Genomic DNA, 17,306 nt, shown 5'->3' on the forward strand with positions numbered 1-17,306 from the left:
CTTCAGAGCTATCAGCCCAAAGGAAAAAAAGCGCCGCACCACCGACGGTTGGGCTCGAGCGTCCAACCTTTCAGTTAATAGCCCATCGCGCTAGCCAATTACGCCACGGAGACAGTCGTGCTCCACTTTCACCACCATCACAACATATCTTCAAAGCCATCAGCCCAACGAAAAGAAAGCACCGGACCACCACCGCGTGGGCTCGAACCTTCAACCTTTCGGTTACCAGCCGATCGCGCAACCCAATTGCGCCACGGAGACAGTCCTGCTCCACTCTCACCACCACCAGAACATATCTTCAAAGCTATCAGCCCAAAGAAAAAAAAGCAACACACCACTCCCGGGAGAGCTCGAACCAGCAACCTTACAGTTAACAGCCGATCGCGCGAGCCAATTGCGCCACGGAGACAGTCGTGCTCCACTCTCACCACCATCAGAACATATCTTCAAAGCTATCAGTGCAAAGAAAGAAGCAACACACCACTCCTGGGAGGGCTCGAAACTCCAACCTTTCGGTTCACAGCCGTTCGCGCCAGCCAATTGCGCCATGGAGACAGTCCTGCTCCACTCTCACCACCATCAGAACATATCTTCAAAGCTATCAGCCCAAAGAAAAAAAAGCAACAAACCACTCCTGGGAGGGCTCGAACCTCCAACCTTTCAGTTAACAGCCCCTCGCGCTAGCCACTTGCGCCACGGAGACAGTCGTGCTCCACTCTCACCACCATCACAACATATCTTCAAAGCTATCAGCCCAAAGAAAAAAGAGCACCGCACCACCACCGCGTGGGCTCGAACCTTCAGCCTTTCGGTTACCAGCTGATCGCGCTAGCCAATTGCGCCACGGAGACAGGCCTGCTCCCCTCTCACCACCATCAGAACATATCTTCAAAGCTATCAGCCCAAAGAAAAAAAAGCGCCGCACCACCACCGGGTGGGCTCGAACTTCCAACCTTTCGGTTAATAGCCCATTGCGCTAGCCAATTACGCCATGGAGACAGTCGTGCTCTACTCTCACCACCATCAGACCATATCTTCAAAGCTATAAGTGCAAAGAAAAAAAAAGGAACACACCACTCCCGGGAGGGCTCGAACCTCCAACCTTTCAGTTAACTGCCGATGGCGCTAGCCAATTGCGCCACGGAGGCAGTCGTGCTCAACTACCACCACCATCAGAACATATCTTCAAAGCTATCAGCGCAAAGAAAAAAGCAACACACCACTCCCGGGAGAGCTCAATCCTCCAACTTTTCGGTTAACAGCCGATCGCGCTAGCCAACTGCGCCACGGAGACAGTCCCGCTCCACCCTCACCGCCGTCAGAACATTTCTTCGGAGCTATCAGCCCAAAGGAAAAAAGCGCCGCACCACCACCGGGTGGGCTCGAACCTCCAACCTTTCGGTTAACAGCCCATCGCGCTAGCCAATTGCGCCACGGAGACAGTCATGCTGCGCTCTCACCACCGTCAGAACATTTCTTCAGATCTATCAGCCCAAAGAAAAAAAAGCGCCGCACCACTACCGGGTGGGCTCGAACTTCCAACCTTTCGGTTACCAGCCGATCGCGTAAGCCAATTGCGCCACAGGGACAATCCAGCTTCGCTCTCACCACCATCAGAACATATCTTCAAAGCTATCAGCCCAAAGAAAAAAAAGGAACACACCACTCCCGGGAGGGCTCGAACCTCCAACCTTTCAGCTAACAGCCGATCGCGCTAGCCGATTGCGCCACGGAGACAGACGTGCTCCACTCTCACCACCGTCAGAACATTTCTTCAGAGCTATCAGCCTAAAGGAAAGAAAGCGCCCCACCACCGACGGTTGGGCTCGAGCGTCCAACCTTTCAGTTAATAGCCCATCGCGCTAGCCAATTACGCCACGGAGACAGTCGTGCTCTACTCTCACTTCCGTCAGAACATTTCTTCAAAGCTATCAGCCCAAAGAAAAAAATGCGCCGCACCACCACCGGGTGGGCTCAAACCTCCAACCTTTCGGTTAACAACCGATCGCGCTAGCCAATTGCGCCACGGAGACTGTCGTGCTCCACTCTCACCACCATCAGAACATATCTTTAGAGCTATCAGCCCAAAGAAAAAAAAGCGCCGCACCACCATCGGGTGGGCTCGAACCTCCAACCTTTCGGTTAACAGCCAATTGCGCTAGCCAATTTAGCCACGGAGACAGTCGTGCTCCACTCTCACCACCGTCAGAACATTTCTTCAGAGCTATAAGCCCAAAGAAAAAAAAGCAACACACCACTCACGGGAAGGCTCGAACCACCAACCTTTCAGTTAACAGCCGATCGCGTTAGCAAATTGCGCCACGGAGACAGTCCTGCTCCACTCTCACCACCATCAGAACATATCTTCAAAGCTATCAGCCCAAAGAAAAAAAAGCAACACACCACTCACGGGAAGGCTCGAACCTCCAACCTTTCAGTTAACAGCCGAACGCGCTAGCCAATTGCGCCAAGGAGACAGTCATGCTCCGCTCTCACCACCGTCAGAACATTTCTTCAGAGCTATCAGCCAAAAGAAAAAAAAGCGCCGCACCACCACCGGGTGGGCTCGAACTTCCAACCTTTCGGTTAATAGCCCATTGCGCTAGCCAATTACGCAACGGAGACAGTCGTGCTCTACTCTCACCACCATCAGAACATATCTTCAAATCTATAAGCGCAAAGAAAAAAAAGCAACACACCACTCCCGGGAGGGCTCGAACCTCCAACTTTTCAGTTAACAGCCGATCGCGCTAGCCAATTGCGCCACGGAGACAGTCCTGTTCCACTCTCACCACCATCAGAACTTATCTTCAAAGCTATCAGCCCAAAGAAAAAAAGCAACACACCACTCCCGGGAGGGCTCGAACCTCCAACCTTTCAGTTGACAGCCGATCGCGCTAGCCAATTGCGCCACGGAGACAGCCGTGCTCCACTCTCACCACTGCCAGAACATTTCTTCAGAGCTATCAGCCCAAAGGAAAAAAGCGCCGCACCACCACCGGGTGGGCTCGAACCTCCAACCTTTCGGTTACCAGCCGTACGCGCAAGCCAATTGCGCCACAGAGACAATCCTGCTCCACTCTCACCACCATCAGAACATATCTTCAAAGCTATCAGCCCAAAGAAAAAAAAGCAACACACCACTCCCGGGGGGGCTCGAACCTCCAACCTTTCAGTTAACAGCCGATCGCGCTAGCCAATTGCGCCACGGAGACAGTCGTGCTCAACTACCACCACCATCAGAACATATCTTCAAAGCTATCAGCGCAAAGAAAAAAGCAACACACCACTCCCGCGAGGGCTCGAACCTCCAACCTTTCAGTTGACAGCCGATCGCGCTAGCCAATTGCGCCACGGAGACAGCCGTGCTCCACTCTCACCACTGCCAGAACATTTCTTCAGAGCTATCAGCCCAAAGGAAAAAAGCGCCGCACCACCACCGGGTGGGCTAGAACCTCCAACCTTTCGGTTACCAGCCGATCGCGCAAGCCAATTGCGCCACAGAGACAATCCTGCTCCACTCTCACCACCATCAGAACATATCATCAAAGCTATCAGCCCAAAGAAAAAAATGCAACACACCACTCCCGGGGGGGCTCGAACCTCCAACCTTTCAGTTAACAGCCGATCGCGCTAGCCAATTGCGCCACGGAGACAGTCGTGCTCCACTCTCACCACCGTCAGAACATTTCTTCAGAGCTATCAGCCCAAAGGAAAAAAAGCGCCGCACCACCGACGGTTGGGCTCGAGCGTCCAACCTTTCAGTTAATAGCCCATCGCGCTAGCCAATTACGCCACGGAGACAGTCGTGCTCCACTTTCACCACCATCACAACATATCTTCAAAGCCATCAGCCCAACGAAAAGAAAGCACCGGACGACCACCGCGTGGGCTCGAACCTCCAACCTTTTGGTTACCAGCCGATCTCGCTACCCAATTGCGCCACGGAGACAGTCCTGCTCCACTCTCACCACCACCAGAACATATCTTCAAAGCTATCAGCCCAAAGAAAAAAAAGCAACACACCACTCCCGGGAGGGCTCGAACCTGCAACCTTACAGTTAACAGCCGATCGCGCGAGCCAATCGCGCCACGGAGACAGTCGTGCTCCACTCTCACCACCATCACAACATATCTTCAAAGCTATCAGCCCAAAGAAAAAAGAGCACCGCACCACCACCGCGTGGGCTCGAACCTCCAACCTTTCGGTTACCAGCTGATCGCGCTAGCCAATTGCACCACGGAGACAGGCCTGCTCCCCTCTCACCACCATCAGAACATATCTTCAAAGCTATCAGCCCAAAGAAAAAAAAGCGCCGCACCACCACCGGGTGGGCTCGAACTTCCAACCTTTCGGTTAATAGCCCATTGCGCTAGCCAATTACGCCATGGAGACAGTCGTGCTCTACTCTCACCACCATCAGAACATATCTTCAAAGCTATAAGCGCAAAGAAAAAAAGGAACACACCACTCCCGGGAGGGCTCGAACCTCCAACCTTTCAGTTAACTGCCGATGGCGCTAGCCAATTGCGCCACGGAGGCAGTCGTGCTCAACTACCACCACCATCAGAACATATCTTCAAAGCTATCAGCGCAAAGAAAAAAAGCAACACACCACTCCCGGGAGAGCTCAAACCTCCAACTTTTCGGTTAACAGCCGATCGCGCTAGCCAACTGCGCCACGAAGACAGTCCCGCTCCACTCTCACCGCCGTCAGAACATTTCTTCAGAGCTATCAGCCCAAAGGAAAAAAGCGCCGCACCACCACCGGGTGGGCTCGAACCTCCAACCTTTCGGTTAACAGCCCATCGCGCTAGCCAATTGCGCCACGGAGACAGTCATGCTGCGCTCTCACCACCGTCAGAACATTTCTTCAGACCTATCAGCCCAAAGAAACAAAAGCGCCACACCACCACCGGGTTGGCTCGAACTTCCAACCTTTCGGTTACCAGCCGATCGCGTAAGCCAATTGCGCCACAGAGACAATCCAGCTTCGCTCTCACCACCATCAGAACATATCTTCAAAGCTATCAGCCCAAAGAAAAAAAAGCAGCACACCACTCCCGGGAGGGCTCGAACCTCCAACCTTTCAGTTAACAGCCGATCGCGCTAGCCAATTGCGCCACGGAGACAGACGTGCTCCACTCTCACCACCGTCAGAACATTTCTTCAGAGCTATCAGCCTAAAGGAAAAAAGCGCCCCACCACCGACGGCTGGGCTCGAGCGTCCAACCTTTCAGTTAATAGCCCATCGCGCTAGCCAATTACGCCACGGAGACAGTCGTGCTCTACTCTCACTTCCGTCAGAACATTTCTTCAAAGCTATCAGCCCAAAGAAAAAAATGCGCCGCACCACCACCGGGTGGGCTCGAACCTCCAACCTTTCGGTTAACAACCGATCGCGCTAGCCAATTGCGCCACGGAGACAGTCGTGCCCCACTCTCACCACCATCAGAACATATCTTCAGAGCTATTAGCCCAAAGAAAAAAAAGCGCCGCACCACCATCGGGTGGGCTCGAACCTCCAACCTTTCGGTTAACAGCCAATTGCGCTAGCCAATTTGTCCCTGGAGACAGTCGTGCTCCACTCTCACCACCGTCAGAACATTTCTTCAGAGCTATCAGCCCAAAGAAAAAAAAAGCAACACACCACTCACGGGAAGGCTCGAACCTCCAACCTTTCAGTTAACAGCCGATCATGCTAGCAAATTGAGCCACGGAGACAGTCCTGCTCCACTCTCACCACCATCAGAAAATATCTTCAAAGCTATCAGCCCAAAGAAAAAAAAAGCAACACACCACTCACGGGAAGGCTCGAACCTCCAACCTTTCAGTTAACAGCCGAACGCGCTAGCCAATTGCGCCAAGGAGACAGTCATGCTCCGCTCTCACCACCGTCAGAACATTTCTGCAGAGCTATCAGCCCAAAGAAAAAAAAGCGCCGCACCACCACCGGGTGGGCTCGAACTTCCAACCTTTCGGTTAATAGCCCATTGCGCTAGCCAATTACGCAACGGAGACAGTCGTGCTCTACTCTCACCACCATCAGAACATATCTTCAAATCTATAAGCGCAAAGAAAAAAAAGCAACACACCACTCCCGGGAGGGCTCGAACCTCCAACCTTTCAGTTAACAGCCGATGGCGCTAGCCAATTGCGCCACGGAGGCAGTCGTGCTCCACTACCACCACCATCAGAACATATCTTCAAAGCTATCAGCGCAAAGAAAAAAGCAACACACCACTCCCGGGAGAGCTCGAACCTCCAACCTTTCGGTTAACAGCCGATCGCGCTAGCCAACTGCGCCACGGAGACAGTCCTGCTCCACTCTCACCGCCGTCAGAACATTTCTTCAGAGCTATCAGCCCAAAGGAAAAAAGCGCCGCACCACCACCGGGTGGGCTCGAACCTCCAACCTTTTGGTTAATGCCGATCGCGCTAGCCAATTGCGCCACGGAGAGAGTCGTGCTCGTTTCTGACCACCAACAGAACATATCTTCAAAGCTATCAGCGCAAAGAAAAAAGCAACACACCACTCCCGGGAGGGCATGAACCTCGAACCTTTCGGTTAACAGCCGCTTGCGCTAGCCAATTGCGCCGCGGAGACAGTCGTGCTCCACTCTCACCACTATCAGAACAAAAGCTATAAGCGCAAAGAAAAAAGCTACACACCACTCCCGAGAGGGCTCGAACATCCAACTTTTCTGTTAACAGCCGATCGCGCTAGCCAATTGCGCCACGGAGACAGTCCTGCTCCACTCTCACAACCATCAGAACATATCTTCAAAGCTATCAGCGCAAAAAACACGCAACACACCACTCCCGGGTGGGCTCGAACCTCCAACCTTTCGGTTAACAGCCGATCGCGCTAGCCACTTCCGCCACGGAGACAGTCCTGCTCCACTCTCACCACCGTCAGAACATTTCTTCAGAGCTATCAGCCCAAAGAAAAAAAAGTGCCGCACCACCATCGGGTTGGCTCGAACCTCCAACATTTCGGTTAACAGCCAATCGCGCTAGCCAATTGCGCCACGGAGACAGTCGTGCTCCACTCTGACCACCGTCAGAACATTTCTTCAGAGCTATCAGCCCAAAGGAAAAAAAGCAACACACCACTCCCGGGAGGGCTCGAACCTCCAACCTTTCAGTTAACAGCCGATCGCGCTAGACAATTGCGCCACGGAGACAGTCTTGCTCCACTCTCACCACCATCAGAACATATCTTCAAAGATATCAGCCCAAAGAAAAAAAAGCAACACAGCACTCCCGGGAGGGCTCGAACCTCCAACCTTTCAGTTAACAGCCGATCACGCTAGCCAATTGCGCCACGGAGACAGTCATGCTCCACTCTCACCACCGTCAGAACATTTCTTCAGAGCTATCAGCCCAAAGGAAAAAAAGCGCCGCACCACCACCGGGTGGGCTCGAGCGTCCAACCTTTCGGTTAATAGCCCATCGCGCTAGCCAATTACGCCACGGAGACAGTCGTGCTCCACTCTCACCACCATCAGAACATATCTTCAAAGCTATCAGCGCAAAGAAAAAAGCAACACACCACTCCCGGGAGGGCTCGAACCTCCAACCTTTCGGTTAACAGCAAATCGCGCTAGCCAATTGCGCCACGGAGACAGTCATGCTCCACTCTCACCACCGTCAGAACATTTCTTCAGAGCTATCAGCCCAAAGGAAAAAAAGCGCCGCACCACCACCGGGTGGGCTCGAGCGTCCAACCTTTCGGTTAATAGCCCATCGCGCTAGCCAATTACGCCACGGAGACAGTCGTGCTCCACTCTCACCACCATCAGAACATATCTTCAAAGCTATCAGCGCAAAAAAAGCAACACACCACTCCCGGGAGAGCTCGAACCTCCAGCCTTTCGGTTAACAGCCGATCGCGCTAGCCAATTGCGCCACGGAGACAGTCCTGCTCCACTCTCACCACCGTCAGAACATTTCTTCAGAGCTATCAGCCCAAAGAAAAAAAAGCGCCGCACCACCATCGGGTGGGCTCGAACCTCCAACCTTTCGGTTAACAGCCCATCGCGCTAGCCAATTGCGCCACGGAGACAGTCGCGCTCCACTCTCACCACCGTCACAACATTTCTTCAGAGCTATCAGCCCAAAGAAAAAAAAGCGCCGCACCACCACCGGGTGGGCTGGAACCTCCAACCTTTCGGTTAACAGCCGATCGCGCTAGCCAATTGCGCCACGGAGACAGTCCCGCTCCACTCCCACCACCATCAGAACATATCTTCAAAGCTATCAGCGCAAAGAAAAAAGCAACACACCACTCCCGGGAGAGCTCGAACCTCCAACCTTTCGGTTAACAGCCGATCGCGCTAGCCAATTGCGCCACGGAGACAGTCCTGCTCCACTCTCACCACCGTCAGAACATTTCTTCAGAGCTATCAGCCCAAAGCAAAAAAGCGCCGCACCACCACCGGGTGGGCTCGAACCTCCCCCCTTTTGGTCAACAGTCGATCGCGCGAGCCAATTGCGCCACGGAGAGAGTCGTGCTCCTTTCTCACCACCAACAGAACATATCTTCAAAGCTATCAGCGCAAAGAAAAAAGCAACACACCACTCCCGGGAGGGCTTGAACCTCGAACCTTTCGGTTAACAGCCGATCGCGCTAGCCAATTGCGCCACGGAGACAGTCGTGCTCCACTCCCACCACCATCAGAACATATCTTCAAAGCTATCAGCGCAAAAAAAAGCAGCACACCACTCCCGGGAGAGGTCGAAACTCCAACCTTTCGGTAAGCAGCCGATTGCGCTAGCCAATTGCGCCACGGAGACAGTCTTGCTCCACTCTCACCACCATCAGAACATATCTTCAAAGCTATCAGCCCAAAGAAAAAAAAGCAACACAGCACTCCCGGGAGGGCTCGAACCTCCAACCTTTCAGTTAACAGCCGATCACGCTAGCCAATTGCGCCACGGAGACAGTCATGCTCCACTCTCACCACCGTCAGAACATTTCTTCAGAGCTATCAGCCCAAAGAAAAAAAAGCGCCGCACCACCACCGGGTGGGCTCGAACTTCCAACCTTTCGGTTAATAGCCCATCGCGCTAGACAATTACGCCACGGAGACAGTCGTGCTCTACTCTCACCACCATCAGAACATATCTTCAAAGCTATAAGCGCAAAGAAAAAAAAGCAACACACCACTCCCGGGAGGGCTCGAACCTCCAACCTTTCAGTTAACAGCCGATCGCGCTAGACAATTGCGCCACGGAGGCAGTCGTGCTCCACTACCACCACCATCAGAACATATCTTCAAAGCTATCAGCGCAAAGAAAAAATCAACACACCACTCCCGCGAGAGCTCGAACCTCCAACCTTTCGGTTAACAGCCGATCGCGCTAGCCAACTGCGCCACGGAGACAGTCCTGCTCCACTCTCACCGCCGTCAGAACATTTCTTCAGAGCTATCAGCCCAAAGGAAAAAAAGCGCCGCACCACCACCGGGTGGGCTCGAGCGTCCAACCTTTCGGTTAACAGCCAATCGCGCTAGCCAATTGCGCCACGGAGACAGTCGTGCTCCACTCTCACCACCATTAGAACATTTCTTCAAAGCTATCAGCCCAAAGAAAAAAAAGCGCCGCACCACCACCGGGTGGGCTCGAACCTCCAAACTTTCGGTTAACAGCCGATCGCGCTAGCCAACTGCGCCACGGAGACAGTCCTGCTCCACTCTCACCGCCGTCAGAACATTTCTTCAGAGCTATCAGCCCAAAGGAAAAAAAGCGCCGCACCACCACCGGGTGGGCTCGAGCGTCCAACCTTTCGGTTAACAGCCAATCGCGCTAGCCAATTGCGCCACGGAGACAGTCGTGCTCCACTCTCACCACCATTAGAACATTTCTTCAATGCTATCAGCCCAAAGAAAAAAAAGCGCCGCACCACCACCGGGTGGGCTCGAACCTCCAAACTTTCGGTTAACAGCCGATCGCGCTAGCCAATTGCGCCATGGAGACAGTCCTGCTCCACTCTCACCACCATCAGATCATATCTTCAAAGCTATCAGCCCAAAGAAAAAAAAGCAACACATCACTCCCTGGAGGGCTCGAACCTCCAACCTTGCAGTTAACAGCCCTACGCGCTAGCCAATTGCGCCACGGAGACAGTCGTGCTCCACTCTCACCACCATCACAACATATCTTCAAAGCTATCAGCCCAAAAAAAAAGCACCGCTCCACCACCGCGTGGGCTCGAACCTCCAACCTTTCGGTTACCAGCCGATCGCGCTAGCCAATTGCGCCACGGAGACAGTCCTGTTCCACTCTCACCAGCATCAGAACATATCTTCAAAGCTATCAGCCCAAAGAAAAAAAGCAACACACCACTCCCGGGAGGGCTCGAACCTCCAACCTTTCAGTTGACAGCCGATCGCGCTAGCCAATTGCGCCATGGAGACAGTCGTGCTCCACTCTCACCACTGTCAGAACATTTCTTTAGAGCTATCAGCCCAAAGGAAAAAAGCGCCGCACCACCACCGGGTGGGCTCGAGCGTCCAACCTTCCAGTTATTAGCCCATTGCGCTAGACAATTACGCCACGGAGACAGTCATGCTCCACTCTCACCACCGTCAGAACATTTCTTCAGAGCTATCAGCCCAAAGAAAAAAAAACGCCGCACCACTACCGGGTGGGCTCGAACCTCCAACCTTTCGGTTAATAGCCCATAGCGCTAGCCAATTACGCCACGGAGACAGTCGTGCTCCACTCTCACCATAATCAGAACAAAAACTATAAGCGCAAAGAAAAACGCAACACACCACTCTCTAGAGGGCTCGAACCTCCAACTTTTCTGTTAACAGCCGATCGCGCTAGCCAATTGCGCCACGGAGACAGTCCTGCTCCACTCTCACCACCATCAGAACACATCTTCGAAGCTATCAGCCGAAAAAAAAGCGCCGCACCACCACCGGGTGGGCTCGAACCTCCAACCTTTCGGTTAACAGCCGATCGCGCTAGCCAATTGCGCCACGGAGACAGTCCCGCTCCACTCTCACCACCACCAGAACATATGTTCAAAGCTATCAGCCCAGAGAAAAAAAAGCAACACACCACTCCCGGGAGGGCTCGAACCTCCAACCTTTCAGTTAACAGCCGATCGCGCTAGCCAATTGCACCACGGAGACAGTCGTGCTCCACTCCCACCACCATCAGAACATATCTTCAAAGCTATCAGCGCAAAGAAAAAAGCAGCACACCACTCCCGGGAGAGGTCGAAACTCCAACCTTTCGGTAAACAGCCGATTGCGCTAGCCAATTGCGCCACGGAGACAGTCGTGCTCCACTCCCACCACCATCAGAACATATCTTCAAAGCTATCAGCGCAAAGAAAAAAGCAGCACACCACTCCCGGGAGAGGTCGAAACTCCAACCTTTCGGTAAACAGCCGATTGCGCTAGCCAATTGCGCCACGGAGACAGTCCTCCTCCACTCTCACCACCGTCAGAACATATTTTCAAAGGTATCAGCCCAAAGAAAAAAAAGCACCGCACCACCACAGGGTGGGCTCGAACCTCCAACCTTTCGGCTACCAGCCGATCGCGCTAGCCGATTGCGCCACGGAGACAGTCTTGCTCCACTCTCACCACCATCAGAACATATCTTCAAAGCTATCAGCCCAAAGAAAAAAAAAGCAACACAGCACTCCCGGGACGGCTCGAACCTCCAACCTTTCAGTTAACAGCCGATCACGCTAGCCAATTGCGCCACGGAGACAGTCATGCTCCACTCTCACCACCGTCAGAACATTTCTTCAGAGCTATCAGCGCAAAAAACACGCAACACACCACTCCCGGGTAGGCTCGAACCTCCAACCTTTCGGTTAACAGCCGATCGCGCTAGCCACTTCCGCCACGGAGACAGTCCTGCTCCACTCTCACCACCATCAGAACATATCTTAAAAGCTATCAGCGCAAAGAAAAAAGCAACACACCACTCTCGGGAGGGCTCGAACCTCCAACCTTTCGGTTAACAGCCGATCGCGCTAGCCAATTGCGCCAAGGAGACAGTCATGCTCCACTCTCACCGCCGTCAGAACATTTCTTCACAGCTATCAGCCCAAAGAAAAAAAAGCGCCGCACCACCATTGGGTGGGCTCGAACCTCCAACTTTTCGGTTAACAGCCCATCGTGCTAGCTAATTGCGCCACGGAGACAGTCATGCTCCACTCTCACCACCGTCAGAACATTTCTTCAGAGCTATCAGCCCAAAGAAAAAAAAACGCCGCACCATACCCGGGTGGGCTCGAACCTCCAACCTTTCGGTTAATAGCCCATAGCGCTAGCCAATTACGCCACAGAGACAGTCGTGCTCCACTCTCACCATAATCAGAACAAAAACTATAAGCGCAAAGAAAAAAGCAACACACCACTCCCTAGAGGGCTCGAACCTCCAACTTTTCTGTTAACAGCCGATCGCGCTAGCCAATTGCGCCACGGAGACAGTCCTGCTCCACTCTCACCACCATCAGAACACATCTTCGAAGCTATCAGCCGAAAAAAAGCGCCGCACCACCACCGGGTGGGCTCGAACCTCCAACCTTTCGGTTAACAGCCGATCGCGCTAGCCAATTGCGCCACGGAGACAGTCCCGCTCCACTCTAACCACCACCAGAACATATGTTCAAAGCTATCAGCCCAGAGAAAAAAAAGCAACACACCACTCTCGGGAGGGCTCGAACCTCCAACCTTTCAGTTAACAGCCGATCGCGCTAGCCAATTGCGCCACGGAGACAGTCTTTCTCCACTCTCACCACCGTCAGAACATTTCTTCAGAGCTATCAGCCCAAAGGAAAAAAAGCGCCGCACCACCACCGGGTGGGCTCGAGCCTCTAACCTTTCGGTTAATAGCCCGTCGCGCTAGCCAATTACGCCACGGAGACAGTCGTGCTCCACCCTCACCACCATCAGAACATATATTCAAAGCTATCAGACGAAAGAAAAAAAAAGCGCCGCACCACCACCGGGTGGGCTGAAACCTCCAACCTTTCGGTTAACAGCCGATCGCGCTAGCCATATGCGCCACGGAGACAGTCCCGCTCTACTCCCACCACCATCAGAACATATCTTCAAAGCTATCAGCGCAAAGAAAAAAGCAACACACCACTCCCGGGAGAGCTCGAACCTCCAACCTTTCGGTTAACAGCCGATCGCGCTAGCCAATTGCGCCACGGAGACAGTCCTGCTCCACTCTCACCACCGTCAGAACATTTCTTCAGAGCTATCAGCCCAAAGCAAAAAAGCGCCGCACCACCACCGGGTGGGCTCGAACCTCCCCCCTTTTGGTCAACAGTCGATCGCGCGAGCCAATTGCGCCACGGAGAGAGTCGTGCTCCTTTCTCACCACCAACAGAACATATCTTCAAAGCTATCAGCGCAAAGAAAAAAGCAACACACCACTCCCGGGAGGGCTTGAACCTCGAACCTTTCGGTTAACAGCCGATCGCGCTAGCCAATTGCGCCGCGGAGACAGTCATGCTCCACTCTCACCATAATCAGAACAAAAACTATAAGCGCAAAGAAAAAAGCAACACACCACTCCCTAGAGGGCTCGAACCTCCAACTTTTCTGTTAACAGCCGATCGCGCTAGCCAATTGTGCCACGGAGACAGTCCTGCTCCACTCTCACCACCATCAGAACATATCTTCAAGGCTATCAGCTCAAAGAAAAAAGCAACACACCACTCCCGGGTGGGCTCGAACCTCCAACCTTCCGGTTAACAGCCGATCGCGCTAGCCAATTGCGCCACGGAGACAGTCATGCTCCACTCTCACCACCGTCAAAACATTTCTTCAGAGCTATCAGCCCAAAGGGAAAAAAGCGCCGCACCACCACCGGGTGGGCTCGAGCGTCCAACCTTTCGGTTAATAGCCCATCGCGCTAGCCAATTACGCCACGGAGACAGTCGTGCTCCACTCTCACCACCATCAGAACATATCTTCAAAGCTATAAGCGCAAAGAAAAAAAAGCAACACACCACTCCCGGGAGGGCTCGAACCTCCAACCTTTTGGTTAACAGCCGATCGCGCTAGCCGATTGCGCCACGGAGACAGTCGTGCTCCACTCCCACCACCATCAGAACATATCTTCAAAGCTATCAGCGCAAAGAAAAAAGCAACACACCACTCCCGGGAGAGCTCGAACCTCCAACCCTTCGGTTAACAGCCGATCGCGCTAGCCAATTGCGCCACGGAGACAGTCCTGGTCCACTTTCACCACCGTCAGAACGTTTCTTCAGAGCTATCAGCCCAAAGAAAAAAAAGCGCCGCACCACCATCGGGTGGGCTCGAACCTCCAACGTTTTGGTTAACAGCCAATCGCGCTAGCCAATTGCGCCACGGAGACAGTCGTGCTCCACTCTAACCACCGTCAGAACATTTCTTCAGAGCTATCAGCCCAAAGAAAAAAAAGCGCCGCACCACAACCGGGTGGGCTCGAACCTCCAACCTTCCGGTTAACAGCTGATCGCGCTAGCCAATTGCGCCACAGAGACAGTCCCGCTCCACTCCCACCACCATCAGAACATATCTTCAAAGCTATCAGCGCAAAGAAAAAAGCAACACACCACTCCCGGGAGAGCTCGAACCTCCAAACTTTCGGTTAACAGCCGATCGCGCTAGCCAATTGCGCCATGGAGACAGTCCTGCTCTACTCTCACCACCATCAGAACATATCTTCAAAGCTATCAGCCCAAACAAAAAAAAGGAACACACCACTCCTGGGAGGGCTCGAACCTCCAACCTTTCAGTTAACAGCCCATCGCGCTAGCCAACTGTGCCACGGAGACAGTCGTGCTCCACTCTCACCACCATCACAAATATCTTCAAAGCTATCAGCCCAAAGAAAAAAAAGCACCGCACCACCACCGCGTGGCCTCGAACCTCCAACCTTTCGATTACCAGCCGATCGCGTTAGCCGAGTGCGCCACAGAGACAGTCCTGCTCCACTCTCACCACCATCAGAACATATCTTCAAAGCTATCAGCCCAAAGAAAAAAAGCAACACACCACTCCCGGGAGGGCTCGAACCTCCAACCTTTCAGTTAACAGCCGATCACGCTAGCCAATTGCGCCACGGAGACAGTCATGCTCCACTCTCACCACCGTCAGAACATTTCTTCAGAGCTATCAGCCCAAAGGAAAAAAAGTGCCGCACCACCACCGGGTGGGCTCGAGCGTCCAACATTTCGGTTAATAGCCCATCGCGCTAGCCAATTGCGCCACGGAGACAGTCCTGCTCCACTCTCACCACCATCAGAACATATATTCAAAGCTATCAGACGAAAGAAAAAAAAGCGCCGCACCACCACCGGGTGGGCTGGAACCTCCAACCTTTCGGTTAACAGCCGATCGCGCTAGCCAATTGCGCCACGGAGACAGTCCCACTCCACTCCCACCACCATCAGAACATATCTTCAAAGCTATCAGCGCAAAGAAAAAAGCAACACACCTCTCCCGGGAGAGCTCGAACCTCCAACCTTTCGGTTAACAGCCGATCGCGCTAGCTAATTGCGCCACGGAGACAGTCCTGCTCCACTCTCACCACCGTCAGAACATTTCTTCAGAGCTATCAGCCCAAAGCAAAAAAGCGCCGCACCACCACCGGGTGGGCTCGAACCTCCCCCTTTTGGTTAACAGTCGATCGCGCTAGCCAATTGCGCCACGGAGAGAGTCGTGCTCCTTTCTCACCACCAACAGAACATATCTTCAAAGCTATCAGCGCAAAAAAAGCAACACACCACTCCCGGGAGAGCTCGAACCTCCAGCCTTTCGGTTAACAGCCGATCGCGCTAGCCAATTGCGCCACGGAGACAGTCCTGCTCCACTCTCACCACCGTCAGAACATTTCTTCAGAGCTATCAGCCCAAAGAAAAAAAAGCGCCGCACCACCATCGGGTGGGCTGGAACCTCCAACCTTTCGGTTAACAGCCCATTGCGCTAGCCAATTGCGCCATGGAGACAGTCATGCTCCACTCTCACCACCACCAGAACATATCTTCAGAGCTATCAGCCCAAAGAAAAAAAGCGCCGCACCACCACCGGGTGGGCTCGAACCTCCAACCTTTTGGTTAACAGCCGATCGCGCTAGCCAATTGCGCCACAGAGAGAGTCGTGCTCCTTTCTCACCACCAACAGAACATATCTCCAAAGCTATCAGCGCAAAGAAAAAAGCAACACACCACTCCCGGGAGAGCTCGAACCTCCAACCTTTCGGTTAACAGCCGATCGCGCTAGCCACTTCCGCATCGGAGACAGTCCGGCTCCACTCTCACCACCGTCAGAACATTTCTTCAGAGCTATGAGCCCGCCCAAAAAAAAGCGCCGCACCACCACCGGGTGGGCTCGAACCTCCAACCTTTCGGTTAACAGCCGATCGCGCTAGCCAATTGCGCCATGGAGACAGTCCTGTTCCACTCTCACCACCATCAGAACATATCTTCAAAGCTATCAGCCCAAAGAAAAAAAAGCAACACACCACTCCCGGGAGGGCTCGAACCTCCAACCTTTCAGTTACCAGCCGATCGCGCTAGCCAGTTGCGCCACGGAGACAGTCGTGCTCCACTCTCACCACCATCACAACATATCTTCAAAGCTATCAGCCCAAAGAAAAAAAAGCATCACACCACTCCCGGGAGGGCTCGAACCTCCAACCTTTCAGTTAACAGCCGATCGCGCTAGCCAATCGCGCCACGGAGACAGTCATGCTCCACTCTCACCACCGTCAGAACATTTCTTCAGAGCTATCAGCCCAAAGGAAAAAAAGCACCGCACCACCACCGGGTGGGCTCAAACCTCCAACCTTTTGGTTAGCACCCGATCGCGCTAGCCAATTGCGCAACGGAGAGAGTCGTGCTCCACTCTCACCACCAACAGAACATATCTTCAAAGCTATCAGCGCAAAAAAAGCAACACACCACTCCCGGGAGAGCTCGAACCTCCAACCTTTCGGTTAACAGCCGATCGCGCTAGCCAATTGCGCCACGGAGACAGTCCTGCTCCACTCTCACCATCGTCAGAACATTTCTTCAGAGCTATCAGCCCAAAGAAAAAAAAGCGCCGCACCACCATCGGGTGGGCTCGAACCTCCAAACTTTCAGTTAACAGCCCATCGCGCTAGCCAATTACGCCACGGAGACAGTCGTGCTCCACTCTCACCACCATCAGAACATATCTTCAAAGCTATAAGGGCAAAGAAAAAAAGCAACACACCACTCCCGGGAGGGCTCGAACCTCCAACCTTTCGGTTAACAGCCGAACGCGCTAGCCGATTGCGCCACGGAGACAGT

At 53.3% G+C, this 17,306-nt stretch overlaps 1 non-coding gene across 1 annotated transcript; it reads right to left on the reverse strand.

The window, feature by feature from the left end:
* Nucleotides 1-17,229: 17,229 nt before the first annotated feature.
* TRNAN-GUU (transfer RNA asparagine (anticodon GUU)) lies at nucleotides 17,230-17,306 on the reverse strand. Its single transcript has one exon. It is a non-coding gene; the product is annotated as a tRNA-Asn (tRNA).

The sequence above is a fragment of the Rhipicephalus microplus genome, unplaced genomic scaffold (assembly GCF_043290135.1).
Source record: "Rhipicephalus microplus isolate Deutch F79 unplaced genomic scaffold, USDA_Rmic scaffold_13, whole genome shotgun sequence".
Classification (NCBI taxonomy): domain Eukaryota; kingdom Metazoa; phylum Arthropoda; class Arachnida; order Ixodida; family Ixodidae; genus Rhipicephalus; species Rhipicephalus microplus.